The 22233-nt window shown below is 39.7% G+C and overlaps 1 long non-coding RNA gene and 1 pseudogene across 1 annotated transcript in view; one reads left to right on the top strand and one right to left on the bottom strand.

Moving 5' to 3' along the window:
- The window catches only part of LOC131248816 (uncharacterized), a 49242-nt gene that overhangs the window by 20751 nt on the left and 6258 nt on the right, over positions 1–22233 (bottom strand). The window contains exons 2-3 of the long non-coding RNA XR_009172469.1: positions 17994–18127; positions 17344–17645 (exon numbers count right to left, since the gene is read on the bottom strand). This is a non-coding gene — a long non-coding RNA (uncharacterized LOC131248816). The remainder of the gene's footprint in view (positions 1–17343; positions 17646–17993; positions 18128–22233) is intronic.
- Positions 14077–15051, top strand: LOC131248815 (stem-specific protein TSJT1-like; annotated as a pseudogene).

Below are 22233 nucleotides of genomic sequence, written 5' to 3'. Positions count from 1 at the left end.
TGATAAAGCAGAACAATTAAATAAATCCTAAGTACTCTTGTTAATGCAAGGATGAATGCAATATGATGCGTGCCCTCACGCGTACACCCTCAGCGTCTTCATCTTACGTTACGCATGACATCGCCTCAAAGTGCGCCACATCTACAAAGCACATGCAAATGCGGTGCATGGATATGATTACCAAGTTGTTATTAGTCCATTTCACACAGCAGGATTGGGAAGCTAAGATACCTTCCTCATATCACCATCCAAACCGTGATCCATACTAGGGTCGTCAATCCTAGACATCTCATACGATCATATAGTTGAGGTCGTAGCAAAGGGCTCGTCACCAATCAATGCACGCCTTTCATGCCCTTACTACCATAGTTCGGCTCGTCACCTCCTTGCGGTATCCAGGTATGCTCGAGGTCACTACAAAGGGCTCGTCACCAATCAATGTAGGCGACAGCACGAATATAGTGTCCCATACCACCATAATCAGCTCACGAGTTTAGTTGCTCACTGGTCACTACGGGGAGGCTCGTCACCCCAGTGTAGGCCAACAGCTCGACCACGGTGTCCCATACCACCATGTCCAGCTCATGAGTCTTAGCGGATCAAGTACCATAGTTAATAGGATTTCACTGTTAAGTTCGGTACCCTAGATTCAAACAGTAGCGTCCAATACATGGTGAACATAGATCGGACAATCGGGTTACTTGACGAACTCGACTTGCACGAGCGTACGTTGAATTGAACGACATAGAGTGCGCAAACACTCCGCGTGGCCAAACCACTGCCGACAACTCTAATATGGCTCGGGTTCGTCAAAACTCGTCCTCTGTGGCGAAAGCAGCCTCAGCCACAATCTAGGGTCAATTACCGATTTCCTGGACTAAGGCATAGTCCCAAACATCTTACACTACTACAGATATTCATATGGAATGTAAAACAATAATGGAACGATAACTCCAATCATGGTACATACGCATCTGAAGAATATCAACTTAACATAAATGTAAGCATAGGAGATGCTTGAATTTAAATAACTTGGAATGTAACTGCATAAAGGAAATCATGCGCATCAATAGGAGTATTGAGAATCACTTCCCAACGCCCACATTAAGTGTAATGAGTTACACTTTAGAGCATTCATGCATTTCTACAAACACTTAGCATACATGGAACAACATACATGACGTATGTTGAAATACATGCATTTAGACAATACCTTTTACCAAGGAGTTGTCATACATGCATCTAGCATACATACATGACAAATAATCATGGCAAACACAAGTGCATATTTTATATGTATACGGTACTTTATAAATACACATAGAATACACAAATCTCAATATAGCACATGCATATCAGGAAAGCAACGTAAACACAACATTTGGCATGCAGAATCTCATCCATAACAAGAATAAATCATTCACTGAGATTGAAAGCCTTGACAACCATAACCTATACACTTAAAGTCCGCACCTTAAGCCAGAAAAGAAACACCGAACTGATTTAGACGAGTTGTCTTCGTCAACGGCGATAGGATACCCTAAAACAAGGATAGAAATGAGATACAACAACACCAAGACTAATCTAAGCTCTAACAGAGGTTAGGGTTAGGTTAACTTACCCCAAAAGAACTCAGAATCGTCAGAAGAACGATTCAAAGTGAAGGTTCAAAGATGAAGAAGAACAAGGAAGAATCCAAGATGATTCACCAACTTATCTCTCTCACTTTCTCTCTCTTTTCCACTCTCTTTCCAAGCTAGGGTTAGAGAAAATCGTATGGAAAAGAGGGCTAGGGTTTAAGGACTATAAATAGGTCTATTTTTGATGAAAATAACCACAGGGTCAAGGTATACTTAGGTTATAACCAAAGTAAGCCTTCCTCGATCCAACGAAGCACTTCTGGTGGGCCTATAACCACGAAAGGTCGGACTTAAGCTCCTTGACCATGGATCTAGGTCAAGCTGAGTTTTCATACCGACCGGCTCTTCAGATCAGCCGTGGCGGACCACACTCAATTCAACGGTCACGGAATCTCGGTCAGGTCCACAAGCACTAGGATATGCTTGGGCCAACTATCCTGATCAGAGGGTGAAATTGGGTCAGAATCCAACGGTCAGATGGCTTAAAATCGTCGCGCAAGCGACACGACTCAGATTGCATAAAAACATATTAAATATCCAATCGTTCTCACACTCTTCACTCCGAACTCAAGCAAATCGACCCAGAATATCACATGGACTTGATTTTCGAGGAGATGGTCAAACCTAACTCGGTGACCGCAACAGCATAAGATCATCGCCATCGGACTTTCGACGCGCGGTCCAGGTCCGATCCAGATCTTCCAAAAAATCCCCAGAACAACTGGATTTAGCGATGGATCCCAGATTTCAGAGTAACATAGCGCTCACTAATCTACACGTTTAGAGCCATGCAGATACAATTTGAAGTAATTGATGCGGATTCCACAAGCAATCGAGTAAAGCGCTAATTATCCCAAAACAACTACTTAAGGAAAGATTAGCATAGAAAATTCCAAGGTCGTTACAGTAACGCCCCAGTTTTTGGGACCCGAGTATTCAAATCGTTTCCTGAAAACCCAGTGTTAACTGGTGATCAATAGGTAATCAAATTAAAGTACGATTAGTAGAAGCAAGCGTAGTATGGATGCAACCCATCTCAAAGTACATATCCTAGGCCACTTAGCTGGGGCCCATATACAAAATTCGGAAATGTAATTATTCAAAAATAAACCATCTCAACTAATCTATTTATTCTGGCCATAATATGTAGCCGCTTCCGGATGCGACTCCTCATTGTAAAACTCCTCTTTGATAGTAGCTGACTTTGGGTCTGCCGCACATCCGTCAGTACCTGTATCTGCATCCTCTGTATGGTTGAACAATGATGAATGAGTGGCCAGCTCAGTGTGATCTCCCTTCAAGATTACACACTGCCACCCTAGATAAGAAATAACATAAAACATCCAAACAACCCAAAACACAGTAAATGCAATCTTATTATATGCATGGATGCGTGAATACAATCATCGCCCCAGTGATGCTCATCTGTGTGGACATTAGGCTCGTCACACATACAATCATCAACCTGGGAAAACTCATCCAGTCGGACAAAATACGTACATTATGTACGATAACGATAGACGCTGGTCTGTGCCATATATGCATGATTAGCCAACCCATTATTAGTGCAGTTACAATCAGCCAATTTAAATAAGCTCAAGGTCATTACATAGGTTTGTCACCAGCGTAGGCTGATAGATCGGGCATAGGTCCCATACCACCATCCCCGGCTCATGAGACTACCGCCTTAGGGTGTATATAGAGCCCATCAACACGTGGTCATTCAATCCTCAACGTAAGGGGACTACCACCGTATGCTGACTAGGAATGAAGTATTGAAATCATCAAATGCGGCGATTAAAATGAGACGGTATGTATGATTTAAATACGAATAAACAGTGGTGGTAATAAATGTTGTAAAGTTCATTCCTTAGTCAGGTAAGTGAAATCACTCCATAGATGGGAACCCCATAAATTGACTACCACCAACCATAACCTCCATATTGCGGTCTACTCATATCACAACCGGTCTAGTTACACCCTAAGTACGGACTCTCTTTAAATAGGAGTTTCTATAGAGAGTTTTCAACAAGATGTGACTTACAACCAAATACAAACCCATGAGGATGTGATATGAAGATGTAAGCATGATTCAATACTTAAAGAAAAACTTACGTATGTATACAATTCAAGAGTCAAGTGCCCGTAGCTTGTCAGTTCTAAACATGTAATTATAGTAAACTGAGCCAGAGTCTAAGACATGCTTTTTAGATAGGACTAATCAAGCGATTTAACGGATTCTAATAACATGTGATAGTGTAAACAACTTAAATGATTGTTCCAATGACATATGGTGAAATAGATTAAGAGTTGATTACTTCTAAAATCTATATATAATAGCTAACCAATGGTTAGGTAAAGCAAAAAGGGCATGTACTCAAATAACCATTTGAATGATCATTCACTCCTAGAAAATATCATTTGCAACTGTTATAAAAGACTATTCCCTAATCAAGTTTAGAGATGGAAAACTCAAGGGAAAGAAAATCATCACCTTTTAAGGGTCGTATGACCACTCTTGATTCACGTCCTTGCATATACCGGGTAGCTCAAATCACGCGAACGATCTCCTAAGGTTATAGTTAAATATTTCCAAGGTTAGTGCATTGAAGCCATGTGGGTTTGAAAGGTCCTATGAATAAGGCTGTTTAGGCCTGCCTTAGAGGGTCTAGGCCCATCAAGTTTTGGCCCAAAAAGTGGCTCGGATCGGGCCTGTAATCCATACATGGTCAAGGCCTGAACTGGGCTTAACTAGGGCCTAGTTTGGCCCAATGTTGCTGGCCCCTAATGGCCCAAGATTGAGTATATATTGGGCCTAATTTAAGGTGATCAGGCCCGCTGAGATGCATTACGGGCACGGCCCACTAGTTGTGCACTAGTGAGGCCTACTGAGCCGTGTGATGAGGCCCACCCGCTGTCAGCGTGAGGCCCACCTGCTTCTGGCGTGAGGCCCACCCTGCTGTCTGATGGTGCAGCCCATTGATTTGGAAATCAGGTGCGGCCCACCTTATTGCTGATGGTGCGGCCCACCTTGCTGCTGATGGTGCGGCCCATTGATTTGGGAAATCAGGTGCGGTCCACCTTGTTTTCACTGGTGTGGCCTAAGGAGCCTGGACCTCGGACCCATGGTCAGTCTACCAGCCAGTTTCAACTGTTATCTAGGCCCAGGTTAGGGTATTTTTGAGCCCATCTACAAGGTTGCACGGCCCAAACTCAAGCTCTGCTTTCACCTCATTTTCACGGTCTATCAAGGGCCTGATTGCTACTCGGTTCAGCCCGACCTTGACCCAGATGTTGGCTACCTTTAGCCATGCATTCAGCTGTTCTCAACTTGTTAATCTCAGTTATTTTCAAGTAGAACATTCAGATATTTTCAGGATGATTTTCCAGCCATTTTCAATAAGATTTCCAGCCCATTTTTAGCATGAACTTAGGCCTAATTTTTTAGCCTGTTTACATGGTCCGGTACGGTTAGGTCCCGGCTCTAATCATGGCCCAAAAATGGTATGGATTTGGCCTAATTTTTTAGCTTGTTTCTAGGCCCTTCTTGGGCCCACTTACAACCTCTCCTTGGCCTAGTGAGTGCTGGGTTTCAGGCTGACATATAGCTTGATTGCTGGCCTAGTTTCAGCCCGATTCCATGACCTTACAAAGGCTAGTTACGAGCGGTTGCTGGCAGCAGCTGGAAACCATATTCACTGCCCGTTTTAGTCCGTTGTAGGGCTTAAATAAGGGACTGCCTGCAGCCCAAATCTAGGCCTGATGAAGGTCGGTTCTCAGTCCATAACAGAGCCCAATAGAGTCTGTTTTTGGCTCTGCCCAAGCTCCCTTGTGGCCAAATTTTCGGCCAAAAATATGGCATCCAACATGGCTGATATCTAAAAAGAGAAAATAGAAGAAAAAGGGAAGGACTGGGCCATTACCTGGCCGAATCTGGGAGGTTGCTCATACCTCCACTCTCTCTCTCTCTCTCTCTCTCTCTCTCTCTCTCTCTCTCTCTCTCTCTCCCTTTCTTTCACTCTTTCTTTCTTTCTCTCTCTTTTCTTTCCTTCAATATTTTCTTTCCTCCTCTCTTTTCTTTTCCTCTCCCTTTCTAGTGTGAACCCTGAAGGAGGTTGATCCCCATTTATAGGCAGGGAGGGGAGTGGCTGACGATTGACAAGGGCCCTCCATATCCCGCTATGTAGATTGAAGGGTGAGCGTGTATGGGGTCCATCCGTGCATGGGGATTCATAGCTGGTGCTCTGGGCTATCTAAGAGTGCATTTTCCTGGCCTAGTGGGGTCCATCTTGTGATCATGCTTGGATGGGTATTAGGGAAGATGACCCAACCATTAATGGTGGATTGCTGCCCATGGGGTTTCAGGGCGATCCGGTCCATTTGAGCAGACTAGATGGGGCCAATGATAGGTGTGAGGTCCACTTTCTGGCCCACAATTGCTAGTTCTACTCCATCTCATGAGAAGATCTGAACTTCTCCCATTTCTCATGGATGAGATAACTTTACTTCTCATCTCATACCAGTTCTTAAGGGAGGGCTGGGATCTTCCCACATGGCCCCCTGTAGATGGCTATAATGGTGCCATCCTCTTATAGCCAAAAATGAAAATCCCACTTTTTCTTCCTTAAGGCTTGCCTTGCCATTTCTGGTCATGAAGAGACCTCCCTAAGCTAGCTCGTGGGAGGTTGAAATCCCATGGATAAAGGGGGTGTTGGCCTACAGGTGAAGTTACTGATGGCAGTATTAGCCAGAACTTTACTTGGCTTTACAGAGCCTAAGAATCTAACTACTGGACACGTGAAAGAAGAAGAAACTTTTCTATTTTTTACTGTAGCTTACAAGCTCTCTGACTTGGTTACAAACGGACTCTATGAGCTCCCTTATATAGACTTTTCCCACCAATGTGAAAAGACACAAATACCCTTTTAAATTACACTATAGGGGCATGGTATTTACTACAATAACAAAAACCAAAATAAAATATTAAAATATCTTGCATCAGGAACTGAACAGTCGCATGGAGGAACTGAATAGTCGCATGGTGGAAAATGCCTATTGCTGGAAGCTTTCCTCCTCCGTTTAATGTCCTTGAGAATCCAACTGGTTTGGTTTAGACTTCCAACACTCCCCTTCAAACCAAAACCGGCTTCATTCCGAGCATCGTTCTTAGTCGTTTGAATGTATTTGTCGGTAATACCTTTGTGAAAATATCTTCCACCTGTTCCGTAGTATGACAATACTCTAATTTTATCATTTTCTGCTTCACGTGATCTCTCAGAAAATGATATCGGGTATCAATGTGTTTGCTTCTTCCATGCTGCACCGAATTTTTAGCTAGTTCGATTGCTGACTTGTTATCCACATATATGACTATGGATCTTTCCTGCGGATGCTTCAGCTCCTTTAGTAGGTTTCTCAGCCAAATTCCCTTACAGACAGTAGACGATGCTGCCATGTACTCTGCTTCACATGTGGACAAGGCGACCACACTCTGCTTCTTCGAATTCCATGTGAAAGCAGTCGTTTTGAGATAGAATACATAGTCAGTGGTGCTTTTTTTTTCATCTTGGTCACCTCCCCGATCACTATCTGAGTATCCATATAGCATTGCTTCATCATTGTATGGATAGAAAAGACCAAATTCCATTGTTCCTTTGACGTACCTGAGAATTTTTTTTACGGCTAGCCAGTGCAATTCTTTTGGTGTTTCCATGTACCTAATTAACAGTCCAGCACTATAGACGATATCCGGCCTTGTGATTGTGAGGTACCTTAGGCTTCCAATCAGACTCTTGAACATAGTCGAGTCAACGCTTCTTCCTTCTCCGTCCTTTGTCAGTTTTAAGCTCGTTGCTACAGGCATGCTTACAGCATTGCAATTGGCCATTTTAAACTTTTCAAGCAATTCCTTGGCATACTTCTTCTGAGATATATAAATGCCACCATGTTGTTGCTTCACTTCAATGCCCAGAAAAAAGGACATCAGACCTCCGTCGATCATCTCGAACTCCTTAAACATGGCCTTCTTGAATTCATCAAACATCGGTTGGTTGTTTCCTGTAAACAACAAATCATCAACATACAGCCATGCTATAAGTATATCGCCATGGGCATTCTTCTTGATGTAAATTGCATGCTCATATAAACATTGGGCAAAGCCGTTCTCTTGAAGATAGTTGTTGATGCGTGCATTCTAAGCACGTGGAGCTTGCTTCAACCCATAGAGGGCTTTCTTCAGTCAATACACCTTGTGTTCCTCCCCTTGCATAACAAAGCCTTTAAGTTGGTCAACATAGACCTCTTCTTCCAGAATTCCATTCAGGAATGCAGATTTCACATCCAGTTGGTAGATCATCCAACTTTGATGGGCTGCAAGGGCGATAATCATCCTCACAGTGTCAAGGTGAGCAACAAGAGCGAAGACTTCTTCATAGTCCACCCCTTACTTCTGTTTATAGCCCTTTATTATGAGCCTTGCTTTATAGCGATCGATCTCACCATCAACATTTCTCTTGATCTTGTACACCCATTTGACGCCAATAGTTTTCTGGCCATTAGGAAGTGTAGATCAGCTCCCATGTGTCATTTTTCTCAATGGCATGAATTTCTTCTTTCATGGCGATTCTCCAACATTCTTCTTTTATGGCTTCCTGAAACGTCAGAGGCTCATGATCTACATACAGGTAGAAAAGATTGACCTCTTCAGTTTACTCATAGATGTCGCTTAAGCTTTTCATTTTTATAGGTGCCATGGGTTAGGACGAGCTGGCCAAATTTTGACTTGATGAAGTACTTCTAGGAGTGATGGAATGTACTCCTGGACTTCTGTGTACTGATGATGCGGCTGAAGTGTTGCAGGCGTTTGCTCTTGACGATCATACCTTTCTTCATGTTCTTCTATTTCGACTAGAATATCTTTAGTCGATTCTTCCTTGTTCCATTTCCAATCTTCTTCCTTACTAAAGACTACATCTCTACTCACCACTACTTTATTGGTTAGTGGATTGTAGAGCTTGTAGGCTTTAGATCCTTCACTATAGCCGATGAAGATGCATTTTTCACCACGATCATCAAGCTTCCTTCTTCTTGCTTCTGGAACTTGAGCGTAGGCAACACGCCCAAAGATCCTTAGGTGCGTCACACTTGGTTTTTAGCCACTCCAAGCTTCCTATGGTGTCATGTTTCTAATGCTCTTGTTTGGACACATTGAGCAGGTAGGCAGTATATGCAACTACCTCTGCCCAGAAGCTCTTTGGCAGGCCTTTCTCCTTCAACATGGTCCTCGTCATGTCGAGGATGGTGTGGTTCTTCTTTTCTATAATTCCATTCTGTTGTGGCATGTAGGCTGCAGTGTATTGCTACTTGATGCCTTGTTCCCTGCAAAAATCTCGAAATGCATTTGAGGTGTACTCTCCACCTCTATTAGATAGTGAAAGCGAAAGATTTTTCTTTGATGCAATACACCCAAAGTTTTTGGCTGAAATCATCAACGAAGATAATAAAGTATTTATTACCTCCAAGAGAGGGTGTTTCAAGTGGTCCGCAAATATCAGTGTGAACCAACTGAAGTGGTTCCTTTGCTCTTCTAGACACTCCACTTGGAAAGGAGTTCCTTTATTGCTTACCGAGTGTGCACGCCTCACACACATATTCTGGAGCTTCAATAGCCGGCAAGCCATGCACCATGCTTGATAAGGATAAGAGTTTCATGCCTAAAATGGAGATGCCCAAAGCGAAGATGTCATCTCCATGAATCATTCTTCACGAGTCCATAGAAACACTTCTCAGCCTTTGTATTAATATGAAGTGGAAACATGCGATTCTTCGCCATTTGGAATTGAGCCACAAGTCTCCTGTGAGCATCTCTTATGGAGAGAGAATGGTTCTCCATGTGTATGACATACCCCTTCTCAAGGAGTTGGCCAATACTGAGGATGTTATTTTTCATGTTTGGTACGTAATACACATTAGAGATGTAATTTGGCTCACTATATTTCTGATAGATTTTAATTTTTCCTTTACCTATCACAGGTACCTTTGATGAGTCGCCAAAACTCACATCACCACGAACTCCTTCTGTGAGTTCCACGAATAGTTCTTTGTTACCACTCATGTGGTTGCTTGCACCCGTGTCGAGATACCACACATCTGGCCGTTCGCATGCTTTTTCTTGTACGAGGAGTGTGGAGTCTTCTTGTCCATGGGGTGATGCTTTAGCATAGTTGGATCATTTATCTTGATCCACTTTACTCCAACACCCAGAGGTATAATAGCCAAATTTCTTGCAATTGTGGCATTGAACGTTCTTTGTGTTTCCACTTTTATTGATTTTGTTGATGGCTTGGATGATATCGACGCTCTCTACCTCTTGCACGATTGATAGTGCCACGACCGCCTCGTTGTGTATGGCCATTCTTTTGTTCTTTTAGAGTCAACTTGGACTCTAAGGCATGTTCAAGCATTGAACCAGCATTCTTTTGCATTCGTTGCTCATGCACTTGCAATGATCCCATCAGTTCTTCAATGGATAGTTTTTCAAGGTCCTTTGATTCTTCGATCGCCAAAACCACATGCTCAAACTGGGTTGTGAGAGATCGCAGTGCCTTTTCAATGACACATATGTCTTCAACCTTTTCACCATTTCTTTTTAAATTGTTAATAATAACAATTAGGCGTGAGTAGTCAGAGATACTTTCACCTTCTTTCATGTGCACCGCTTTGAACTCGGCTCTTAGTCCTTAAAGGCGAACCTGCTTCACTCGATCAGCGCCCTTGAAGATGGTGCCAAGGGTATCCCAAGCTTGCTTGCTTGGTGTTGCTTCGGCAATCTTTTCAAAGGTTGATTCATCCAACCCTTGATAGAGGAGGAATAAAGCCTTGTTGTCTTTCTTCCTTTGATTTTTTAGAGTCGTCTTTTCTTCATTGGTGAAGGCGGCTTCTTCCCATCGGTGACGATCTCCCATAGTTCTTGCGACCTGAACAACGCCTTCATTTGGATGAATCACATTTCATAGTTGTCCTTTGACAACTTAGGAACCTGCGGCTGGATTGTGCTGGCCATCTTTTCTATTTTTAAGGAAGGAATGACTGATTTTTTTTAAATGAAGGGAGAGAGATGAAATAGAAAACAAATTTTTTAGCTAGAAAAACTTTTGAAATCTGAATTTTTTATTATTATTATTTTTTTGAAATCTGATTTTTGTTGACAAAAATGTTGAAATCTGATTTTTATTTTTGAACAAATTTTTCTTTAAAAAAAAAGCACAAGAAGAATGCACCTAACAAGACTCTTAACTGGTACAGAAAAAGCTCATCCTAATTTTGACTGAGATGAGACAACAGACTTCCTACAGACTTCCTACAATCACTGATACCTATAAGGGAGCTGTTGGAGATCTACAAAAAAAAAAAACCCGAGATTGCCAATCATGATTTGGGAGAAAGAAAGGTAGTCACTTCTTTGAAGAAAGTCCTGGATGCATCAAAGAAATAGATTGCAACAAAAAAAAAGAAGCCCGAACGAACGTTGAAACAGTCTTGCTACGAAATCACTTGATAAAATGAACAAGAACACCTTGTTGCTATCTAGAGAGCTAGAGATTGTGAATGCTAAAAACGCTAGCCTTGAATTCGAGAAGAACTTGGCTCTGATACCAGTTTGATGGCAGTATTAGCCAGAACTTTACTTGGCTTTACAAAGCTTAAGAATCTAACTCACTGGACACATGAAAGAAGAAGAAAGTTTTCTATTTTTTATTGTAGCTTACAAGCTCTCTGACTTGGTTACAAATGTACTCTATGAGCTCCCTTATATAGACTTTTCCCACCAATGTGAAAAGACACAAATGCCCTTTTAAATTACATTATAGGGGCATGGTATTTACTACAATAACAAAAACCAAAATAAAATATTAAAATATCTTGCATAAGGAACTGAACAGTCATATAGAGGAACTGAACAGCCGCATGGAGGAAAACGCCTATTGCTGGAAGCTTCCTCCTCCATTTAATGTCCTTAAGAATCCAACTGGTTTGGTTTGGACTTCCAATAGTTACATGATGGTCCTTTCTCTTGGATCCCAGTCACACATGAAAGGAGTGGACGGTTCAAACCAAACTTCTTCATTTCTTGGCACGGGTTCAAAACTCTATACGGTTTTGGTTAGTGGGACCCTACAAGCAAAGTGGATGGTTTGGATTGTCCGAAAAAAGCCTAGGGTGGCCCACTTTGGGGCTTGAAATCTCCCAGAATCGAAATTTCAAATGGCGGGAGGGATTTCTTTCCTTTTTACATTTTTGCTCGGTCAAAGGCTGTTTGACCGAGCAGCTTGGTTTGATGCACATCATTCAATGGTGGTATGAGGTGCACGTGCATCGTGTATAGGGTCCACCATGATGATTGTATTAAATCTACTCTGTCCAATCATCTTGGGGGCCCTGCCTAGGGGTTCTGGTCCATTTTGGGGTGTAACTGAGGCCCAGGTGGGCTGTATCACTTGTTTCGGGTCCTATTTGGCTAAAGTACATTGATCCAATGGTTGGATTGGCCTGATGATTGGTTTCAATGGTTGAATGGGGTTTTAAAATACACTGATTGTTTGGTTGACCGTTAATTTATCCTCAATAGTTGTTAGTGGGTGCATTGTCCCACATGACTTGACTACTTTATCCATAAGTTGTCTTAACTTGAAATATTTGAGTTGTTTTACCTCTCTGACTGGTGTGGGGTTTGACTTGGCTCCTAGATACCGTCGATGGATGGCCTCATCTTTGGTTAGGAGTCCCATCCTGTACGTATCAAGTTGAAGTCTCTTAGTTAACCGGTCTCATTTCCTACAATCACTGGTTCAAGAGGTAACACCTCTGTACTAGAGGTATGGGGTGTTACACGTTCACCTATTAACCCCGTCTCTACTGTATAAATGATTGATTATTTTCCTTTTTTAATGATTTATGGAGATTGAAACTAGCTTGCAATATCATGCACCCAAAAGAATAAGCTAAGAAGAAAATTATTCCATTCCGTTACCATTTTCTATTGTAGAATAATCAGGTCTGTTCTGTTAGGTTATTCTGAAGATTGGTTGATTAGTATTAGGTGTATCTTTCTTCCTTCAGGAGAGCTACCTTAGAGTATATCAACTTTTAGAACTTTTGTTACTCTAGATCTTGATGGGAATGCATGCCAATTTGTGCTAGTAGATTCTTTGCAGGGAGGTATAACTGTAGCCTTAGGAAATATGACTGAAGATGATTGGAGGTGGCATATGTTTGACACTGTCAAAGGAAGCAATTGGTTAGGTAATACATTCAAGTGATAGAAATTTCCAACTTTGGCATTCACTTACATGGCATGTTCTATAACCTTGGTTATTTGAGTTACAATGAGGAATCAAATTATTATTATTTTTTTCCTTGCATCAGTTCTTCTTTCTTTCTTTTCTTTTTTTCTTCCTAATCTTGGGTAAGAAATATTTTACTATATACCGTACTCTTATATTGTCTTTTCTTAAACATCTTCTGCACATTCTTTGCCTTCTAAGTATTTACATAACTACAATTATTATTACATGTTATGTAATTTCAATTAAACTTAATGGAGCATCTCTACATTTTCCACTAGTTAACAGGCGATGGAGTCATGAGAGTGTGATTTTTGTTTTTTCCCCTTTATGGTGGCCAATTTGTATGCAATCAATTGTTTTATAGGTGTTCTTAAAGTGGAATGTTGTTGTGTTATGTAGGCGATCATGATGCTATCCAGTATACGTGTAGAGAGGCACCAAAAGCTGTCATAGAGCTTGAAAATTATGGGTTGCCATTTTCCGGAACTGAAGAAGGAAATATATCAACGTGCATTTGGTGGTCAAAGCCTGAATTTTGAAAAAGGTTCACATACTCAACTTTGTTATAGGGGTAGTTAGTTTCACGAGTTATCTGTAACATTTCCTGATTTTTACCGTCTTCTGTGTTGCAATTGTAGGTGGGCAGGCCTATCGTTGTGCATGTGCTGTCGATCGAACTGGTCCATGCTTTATTGCACACTCTTTATGGCCAGGCAATGAGACATAATACACAGTTCTTCGTGGAATACTTTGCTTTGGATCTTATAATAAACAGTACGGGTAAGTTACTTTCTAAGTGATATATTTCTCCACCTAAAAAATTGACCTAATCTTGCTTTCCTTTGATTTGAATTTGAACTTTTTGTGGTTCTCACTTGTCAAACACATATTGAGTGTGATACAATTGAATTGCTTTAGTGCAGCTAGAAAGTGCTGAATGATTATCTTTTGAATTTTATGTGGCATTCTTTTCCATTTTATGGGAAATCATAAGGTGATAACTTGACATATTAAGGTAGGATACACCAAATAACTAAAGTATGGACCAGCCAGATCCATGTGCTTTTGTTGAAAGAAAGACTGGGGAAAAAAAGTTTTGAATTGAGAAAATCAGTAAGAGAGAAAAATGCTGGCATTGTTTGAGAAATCAGCGGCAAAGAGCCCAGAAGGGCTGAAGAGCCCACATGAAAATGGTGGAAAAGAAGGAAAAGGGGATTTGTTGGAGCATATCTCATATTTGAATTCTTCTGTCATCTCTATAAACCTTGGCCCTCTTGCATCTATGGCTTACACCACTCAGAAACAGAATCCTCTCATCCCAAGGCTATTTGCTGTCGTGGACGATATATTTTGCTTGTTTCAGGGACACATTGAGAACATTGCCATTCTAAAACAATAGTATGGACTAAACAAGACAGCAAACGAAGTTATCATTGTAATCGAAGATTCCAGGACTATGAGAGATAGAGGTCCTTATCGTGTAGACCAGGTTATGAGGAATCTAAATGGAAAATTCACATTCATTCTGTTTGATAACTTCGCAAAAGAAACCTTCATAGCTGCTGACGCTGATGGGAGTGTTCCCTTCTTTTGGGGCACCAATTCTGAAGACCATCTTGTTCTCACAAACGATGTCGAGATCATTAAAAAGGGTTGTAGGAAATCTTTTGCACCATTTCCAAAAGGCTGCTTCTTCACAACCTCTAAAGGGTTGCAGAGTTTTGAACATCCACTTAATGAGTTAAAGCCATTGGTGAGGGTTAATAGTCAAGGTCAGGTGTGCGGTTCAAATTATAAGGTTGATGCAGAGTCAAAGAAGGATACCGGCATGCCTAGAGTCGGGAGAACTGAAAATTGGTCTGCGCACTACTGACCTAATATCCACCACCCAAAGAGGCTTTGTTATAGTGTGGCCTTTGGATGGTATTTATCATCCTATTCATAACATGGACATCATTTCTAGTTCTTATATGATTGACTTTGCTGCTTTTATATAAGAGGATGCTATGATTCCTGAGCATGTTTAAATTAATAGATTTTCTTTATATGAAGTTTTTATCCCTTGATTTGGGTCTTCTAAAATGCTTTAAAAAATGTGCTTTTCTTCCTTGTGTTTGCTGACTTCACTTGTCTCCTTTTTTATCAAGGAAATGTCATATTAAAACTCATTAGGCACTGAGCTTTTAGCTCAGCAAGCCTTGCTTGTTGCATAGACCATTACAAATTTGTCATGGAATATAATCAATTAATGTTTCCATGCTGCAAATTGTAGTGTTCTCTTTTAGGAGAAATGACCGATATGTGAAGATGCGCTTGAATAAAGTTTCAGAGTTGATACACAATTCTACCAATCACCAAAACTTGGACAGTGTAGGCATTTCTGTTCACTTTCAGGAGATAATTGATATGGTGAGGCCATTTCTTTTGTGTCAATTTCATTCCTCTTTGAGTTTTTATTAATTCATAAAAAAAATGGTCATACATGATGCACTTCTTTCACTTTGTCTTTTCTTCCTCCAATGGTCATTCCGATTTATGAATGCCATGACTATTTATACGATGATGGAACATATGAAGCTGTTGCAGGAAAGTGACTTTATCATTACTAGAGTTGCATTTCGAGACAACTCTTCAAAGTACTACATAAACGACTGTGGAAGTAATTTTACAGAGGTCACTAAGAAATTGAAAGGAAAAGGAGTGGACTTGGACTTGGAAGTAATTTTACAGAGGTCACCAAGATTTGTATTTTCAACATTATTGTAATTGTAATTGTAATTGATTGAATGAAGGATTGTAATTGATTCATTATTGAATGAATGATTGTAATTAAATGAATGAATGATTGTAATTGAATGAATGAATGATTATGCAGGTGGTAATTGAATGAATGAATGATTATAATTTTTATTAAATGTGGGCAATAGCTACGGATATCGACCCTAGCAGATAATCGAACAACCGTAGCTGTTATTAAATTCAGAATATTGCTATGGATCCAACATACTTTTAGCTACAAATACTATCTATAACTGTACGTACTTTTAGCTACAGAAATGGTTGCTACGGATTATATCTGTAACTATTGTAACCTATGGCTACGGATTAAATCCGTAGCCGTAGACCTATTGCTATGGCACTTATGACTACGGTCGTGCTACGAACTAAAACTGTAGCCATAGGCTTATGGCTACGAATTAAATCCATAGCCTTTGCCCGGTTTTTTGGTAATGTTGGCACTTTAACAGATTTACCGCATTTAGGTTCTAAACCATGACATTCATTACTACATTTTGATGGAAAATGGATGACTATTGGATTTTTTTCTTTTTCTAATTTATTTATGTATTCAGTTTTTTTCCCATTTTTTAAGAAAATTAGAAATGACAAAAAATGCCTTACAAATAAAGTTGGACAACTTTGCTACCACCCATATTTAAATGGTTGGTGATGTATGCATAGAAGTCGTCCTCTATTGTTACCATCATTTTGTTGACTATACAAAATAAGGCCAAATAAAGGATGGATTGGATTATTCGAGCAGTGTGATTTTTGCATGGTAACCTATGAAATATGTTCTTGATTTAATTTACAGTTTAGATCAATAGATTGGAGACTTTGGAAGGTTATAGTTGAATCAGATTCCAAGTTGGTGGTGGGCACGCTCAACCGAGTCTCTCAGGCGGGTTGGAAGTGGGTATATTGGTTGGCCCGTATCTCTAGCCTCAACAGGATGGGATCCTTTCGCTTCTCCCACATTTTTAGAGAGGGGAATAGCCCGGATGATGGCCTGGCATGTCTAGGCAGCATCACAAAAGGAAATAGGCTCTTCAACACGTTGTGGGACCTCCCTCATGATATTCGGGGGATGGTGGTTTTAGATAATGTCGGGTTGGGTGCCATTAGGGTGATGGATCATGTATAGTTTCTTTTACGATGGGTTTCCTCGAGTCTTGTTTTTTTGGGCTCTTGGGGTCACCTGAAGTACAATCCTTGTAATCATTCCAGCATGAAATGAATCTAAAAATATTTTTTAAAAAAAATTAATCGATTGGACTATTATAGTGTTCTGCCAGAACTGGAGTAGTTCTCATCATTTAATATATCAAATATTAGCTTCCCAAAATCATTTTGATTTGAACAAAGTTTTTTATTGCAATTTTAGAAAACAACATTAGCTTCATTAAACCACTTTACTTCACCCCCAATTCATTGAAATACTATGGATTCCAAACAACAATTGTATGTCAACCATCAACTGATAATATGCATATACAATGACCAATTAGTTTTATGTGAATTTTAACGTTTTTAAAGTTTGACAAAGAGCATCATCATTAGCCCCATGCAGAAGTTACCTGTCTTGTGTGTGCATGAAGCTATGGTACTGCAGCAGCATCAACATCCCTAATAAATGGTCGAAGATTCTTTTTAGCCCTGGTAAAGGATTGTCAAATATGAGGCGTTCGTCAAATGTAGATGTTGAAAAGGAAATTATCATCTTCTGATGTCCCAATCAATGAATAATTACTTACCCTAGGGATACAAGCAAACCAGCCAACTGCCTAGATCCTACACGTTCAAATATTGTTCCTTATTTAAGGGCCTTCCTGATGGCATCCAACCACTATTGTCCATTGGCACTCCCCTCAAGTCCTACCTATAATCAATAGAACAGTCAATATCTGTAACTAATTATGAGTATAGATTACAAGTGAGATAAAGTTATGTTGCTCCTCCAATGCTCCAATACACATTGGGTAACACATATCATATTAGAAAATATTTTCAAGTTATGCCTAAAGAGAAATGAAATTATATAAAGAAAAAGATCAACCAAAGATACAACAATAAGAACTTCCTGACGTAGATGTTTCTCGGTTACAAACATTGTAGTAGAAAACAAAGATTGGGTCATCCTAAAGACATGGAATGGTTGGCATAATATATTTACTAAGACATTACTTTGCAAACTAAAATACATGATGTGCTAATGCTCAGCCAGAACCTTGAAACATCAGTTTCATTCAACTCATTACCTCTACTTGTAATGAACTCAATGATAGCCTGAATTGCACCTTCTGCTGACTGCTTCACTTTATCACACATAGAAGCAGTGCATCCATGCATGGTGATTACAAGCTGTAAAAGTGCCCTGGTTTGTCAATCAGTGGAGCGCTGAGTCAGCAAGACAAAGGAGCCCCATTGGAAGATTGTTCAAGCGTCTACCTCAACAGGATGTGTGCCTGAACTCACCAAAGGTAAACATTAGCCTCACATCCCATGTCCCAAAGCACCAGGTATATAAAACCCTTAAAATCAAATAGAACATCCTAAGGTTTTAGGTAAGAAAACTATTTTACAAAATCAAGAAAATCTTAAGTTTTCTACCTTTGTCGATTTATCGACAGGTGGTTCGATGGAATCGAACCCTGTTATTGATGTCCTCGAAACTCACTCGATATTATCGAATTGATGACTTTAGATGTCCAGCAACCACAAAGAACTCTGGACTAAATTATCGATGAATTGATGGACTGTTTGATGTCATCAAAATTTGAATCTTGAGTCCATCTAGTTAACTCGATAAAATCGATATCTGGTCAGTTGTCTCCAATATACTACTAAGGCAAAACATGCGATTCTCAATATATCGAAGGGATCCTCGATATCCTCGAAATTCAAATGTCGATGATATCGGTAGACTTCAATGATATCGGATTGGGACACAATTCTATCCAACAAGTTTTCATGTTAAAACTTTCATGTATCAGGGATCACTCGATAAAATCAATATTCAAATATCGATTATGTCGAATCGGGGTCGAGGTCATTGAAATAGGACATAAACTATCCAGTGAGCTTATAGGAAAATTCCTTGAAATTATCAATGAATCGACACTGTAATCAATATCATCGATATTCAAATTCCGATGATATTGAGTGATACTCGATCATATCTTATACCTATTAGGTTTTAAAGGCAAGTGCCCTCACATTTTCAAATGTCGAGGAATCGAACCCTGTGACGATGAAATTGGAGTTCGAAATCCAATGACATCGATGAGTGTTCGATTTCCTCGACTAGTTGGCAAAAAGTTTCATAAGCATTTGAGTATGAGTTTGTATCATTGAGTGGTCATTCGATGGTATCGAGAGTATACGCTCGATGATATTGAACCCTGCTCGATGATATCGAACGCTATAAAAAATATAACCATTTTATATCCATTGGAACCTTTTACCTATTTAATGCGAGCTTACCCTTGGTTGTTGGTAGAGAAAATAGAGAGTGCTTTTGAGTGTTTTAAATCCAGATCATATACCCTAAGCCTTTTCTCTCATGGGAGTTCATCCTCCAATCCACCCTCATCATTGATATTCAATAAAGTGGATTGGGGAATGAACTTCCGTATTTAAGGATCCTACAGCTACCATCTTAATGACAAATCATTAAGATGGGATGCCTTGAATGCATAGATGATTGGAATAGCTCTGTCTCCTTTATAAGAAAACATTTAATAGAGTAGGATTACATCATAACCTTGACCCAACCCGTAGCCTTATCTTAGTACATTGTTTGAGTTACAGTTCAAGGGAGTTGAAGATTCTTCGTCATCAAAGGAGGAGATCTTCATCAACGTGCTTAATAGGGATTATCTACTTATCTGTAAGTCATTAGAGTCTAGAGAACCCTTGTGATCATTCCTTCTGTACGATTGGGTCAAAGGTGATTCTCACCCCTTTCAAGTTCACGTAGGAGGCCTCCGAGGGGAGTATATGTGGGGGTGCTTTGTGTTGACCCTTGCTCTGTAGAGAGCATAAACCTAGGTCCTTGACCTGTGTGGTTTAAAACATGGGTGATATATGTTGACCCTTGCTCATGGGAGCATAAACTAGTGGGTTCCTTGTGTGGATCCTTGGCATGTGTGGCCTAAAACTTGGGTGCTGTGTGTTGACCCTTGCTCCTGTGTGGGGCATAAACTTGTATCATGGAGACACGTTAGAGTCAGCCTAGAGTAGGTTGTACTGGTTTGAGGTGAACCTGATTTGAAACCTCCATTAGTGAAATCCGGTACACTCAAAGTGTTGACTGAAAGTGGAGTAGACAAGTAGTCGAACCACTATAAAAACAACTATGTTTAATATTGCCATTTACTTCTACTACTTGTGTGATTTCTCTGAATGTTCTCACATCCCTTGTATACATGATTATTTAGAACTGAGTAGAATCACATCTCACACACGTAACATCCATCATAAACTATATTGTGCATCTTGTTTATCTTTTGAATAAGTTTTGTGATTGGATCCTTTAATTGGCTTGGAAGCCATTAGAGTTATTTTGAAGAATTCCTGATACTTGCATATTTATTCAGGATAGGGTTGATAGGTTTAAAATGTTCATAAAATATTAAAAGTCCTATTCACCCCCCTTTAGGACATCTTGGCATATTCTTACTTCATATAAAGTGGTCATTACCAAAATTTCAATTGGTATCAGAGAGGGTCTCTCTTAAGGGCTTCACCGCCTGGAGAGTTATCTTGACTGAAGTTGGTTATATGGCCAAAGGAGAGGGCTCATCGGTCACTAGACCTCCAGTATTTGATGGATCAAATTATGCATACTGGAAGGCTATAATGCACTACTTTCTGAGATCTTTGGATCATGATATTTGGGATTGTTGAAAGAGGATATGTGCCACCAACAAATCAAATAATACTTGAAAATGTCACAACTATCACTAAACCAAAATCCAAAGAAATGTGGACAACATTCGATAAAGAAAAACAAACCTCTGAAGCTAAAGCAATGAATGTTATCTACTGTGCTGTGTCCCAAGAAGTCTTCAATTAAATCAGTGTGTGTGGAACAGCCAAAGAAGCATGGCACTTGTTGGAAACAACCCATGAGGGAATAAGCATAATGAAAATATCCAAATTACAGCTCCTAACATCACAATTTGAAAGTCTCAGAATGGAAGAGCATGAGACCTTCATGGAGTTTTTCACAAAACTGAACATCATTTGTAACTCCATGGGTTTATTAGATGAAAAAGTTTTGATTCCAAAAATCTATAGGAAAATACTAAGATCATTACCGGAACGATTCAATTCAAATGTTACAACCATAGAAGAATGTAGAAACATGGATGAAATAAAAGTGGAAGAACTCGTAGGTTCCCTATAAACATTTGAACTACATTTCAAATAAACTCCTAAACCCAAAAATATTGTCCTCAAAACTTCAAAGAACACTACAAATGAGGAAGATGAAAGTGAAAGGGAGAATGAAGATGAGGAAGTGACTTTGTTGCCTCAACGGTTCATAAAGTTCTTTCATAAAAATCGTGGCCGACCATTTAAAGGAAGAGAGCTGGACAACAAACATTTTACAGGTAAATCTAGTAAAAAGACAAAGGAACTATAATGTTGTAGCTATCAAAAGTTTGGACACCTATCTACTGAATGCCCAAATAGGAAAACTAAAGGAAAGGCAATGGCAGCCACATGAGATGATACTGAAGAGTCAAATTTAGAATGTAGTGACTCAGAGAGTGATGGAGATAAAAAATCCCTGAAGATACTTATGGTCTCTACTGCCTCCAACATTCCTACTGAAACTGAGAACATAGAAGAACCTTAGGCCACTGAATCATTTCCATCAGATAATGAGGAAACGGAGAAAGAAGAAGAAGAAAAGGATAAATTGCAGGATGCCTATAATCAACTCTATATCCATAGCATCAATATCCTTAAAAGACTTGGAATAATTGAAAATAAAAATAAATTGCTGCAAAAAGATCTAGATAAAACTTTAGAAATCAATACACATATGATTAATGATCAATAGCAATACCACTCAGAAAATGATAGGCTCAAAATAATCAATAATTTTCTCAAATCTGAGTCTGAAAAACTGAACAAATAGATTGAACTATTAAAAGATAAAAACATGCATCTTCAGAATGAAAATCACACACTCTTGTTTGATTTAGAGAAATCCAGAAAGTCTGTTGAACTGAACTATAAATTTTCCCAGAGTAGTGAAAAATTAGAAAAACTCTTAGGGATGGGAAGACCTAGAAAAGACAAGAGTGGTTTAGGATATGACAAGTTCAAAAAAAAAAATCTGGAAATGCAGCACCAAAGTCTAAAAAATCTGCTGCATCAGGAAGTAAAACAAAAACCACTCCTGTTTGTCATTCATGTGGTGATTCTGGCCATTATAAATTTGAACGCATATC

This window comes from Magnolia sinica, chromosome 6 (assembly GCF_029962835.1).
Source record: "Magnolia sinica isolate HGM2019 chromosome 6, MsV1, whole genome shotgun sequence".
Lineage (NCBI taxonomy): Eukaryota > Viridiplantae > Streptophyta > Magnoliopsida > Magnoliales > Magnoliaceae > Magnolia > Magnolia sinica.
This window is presented reverse-complemented; position numbering and strand designations above follow the sequence as displayed.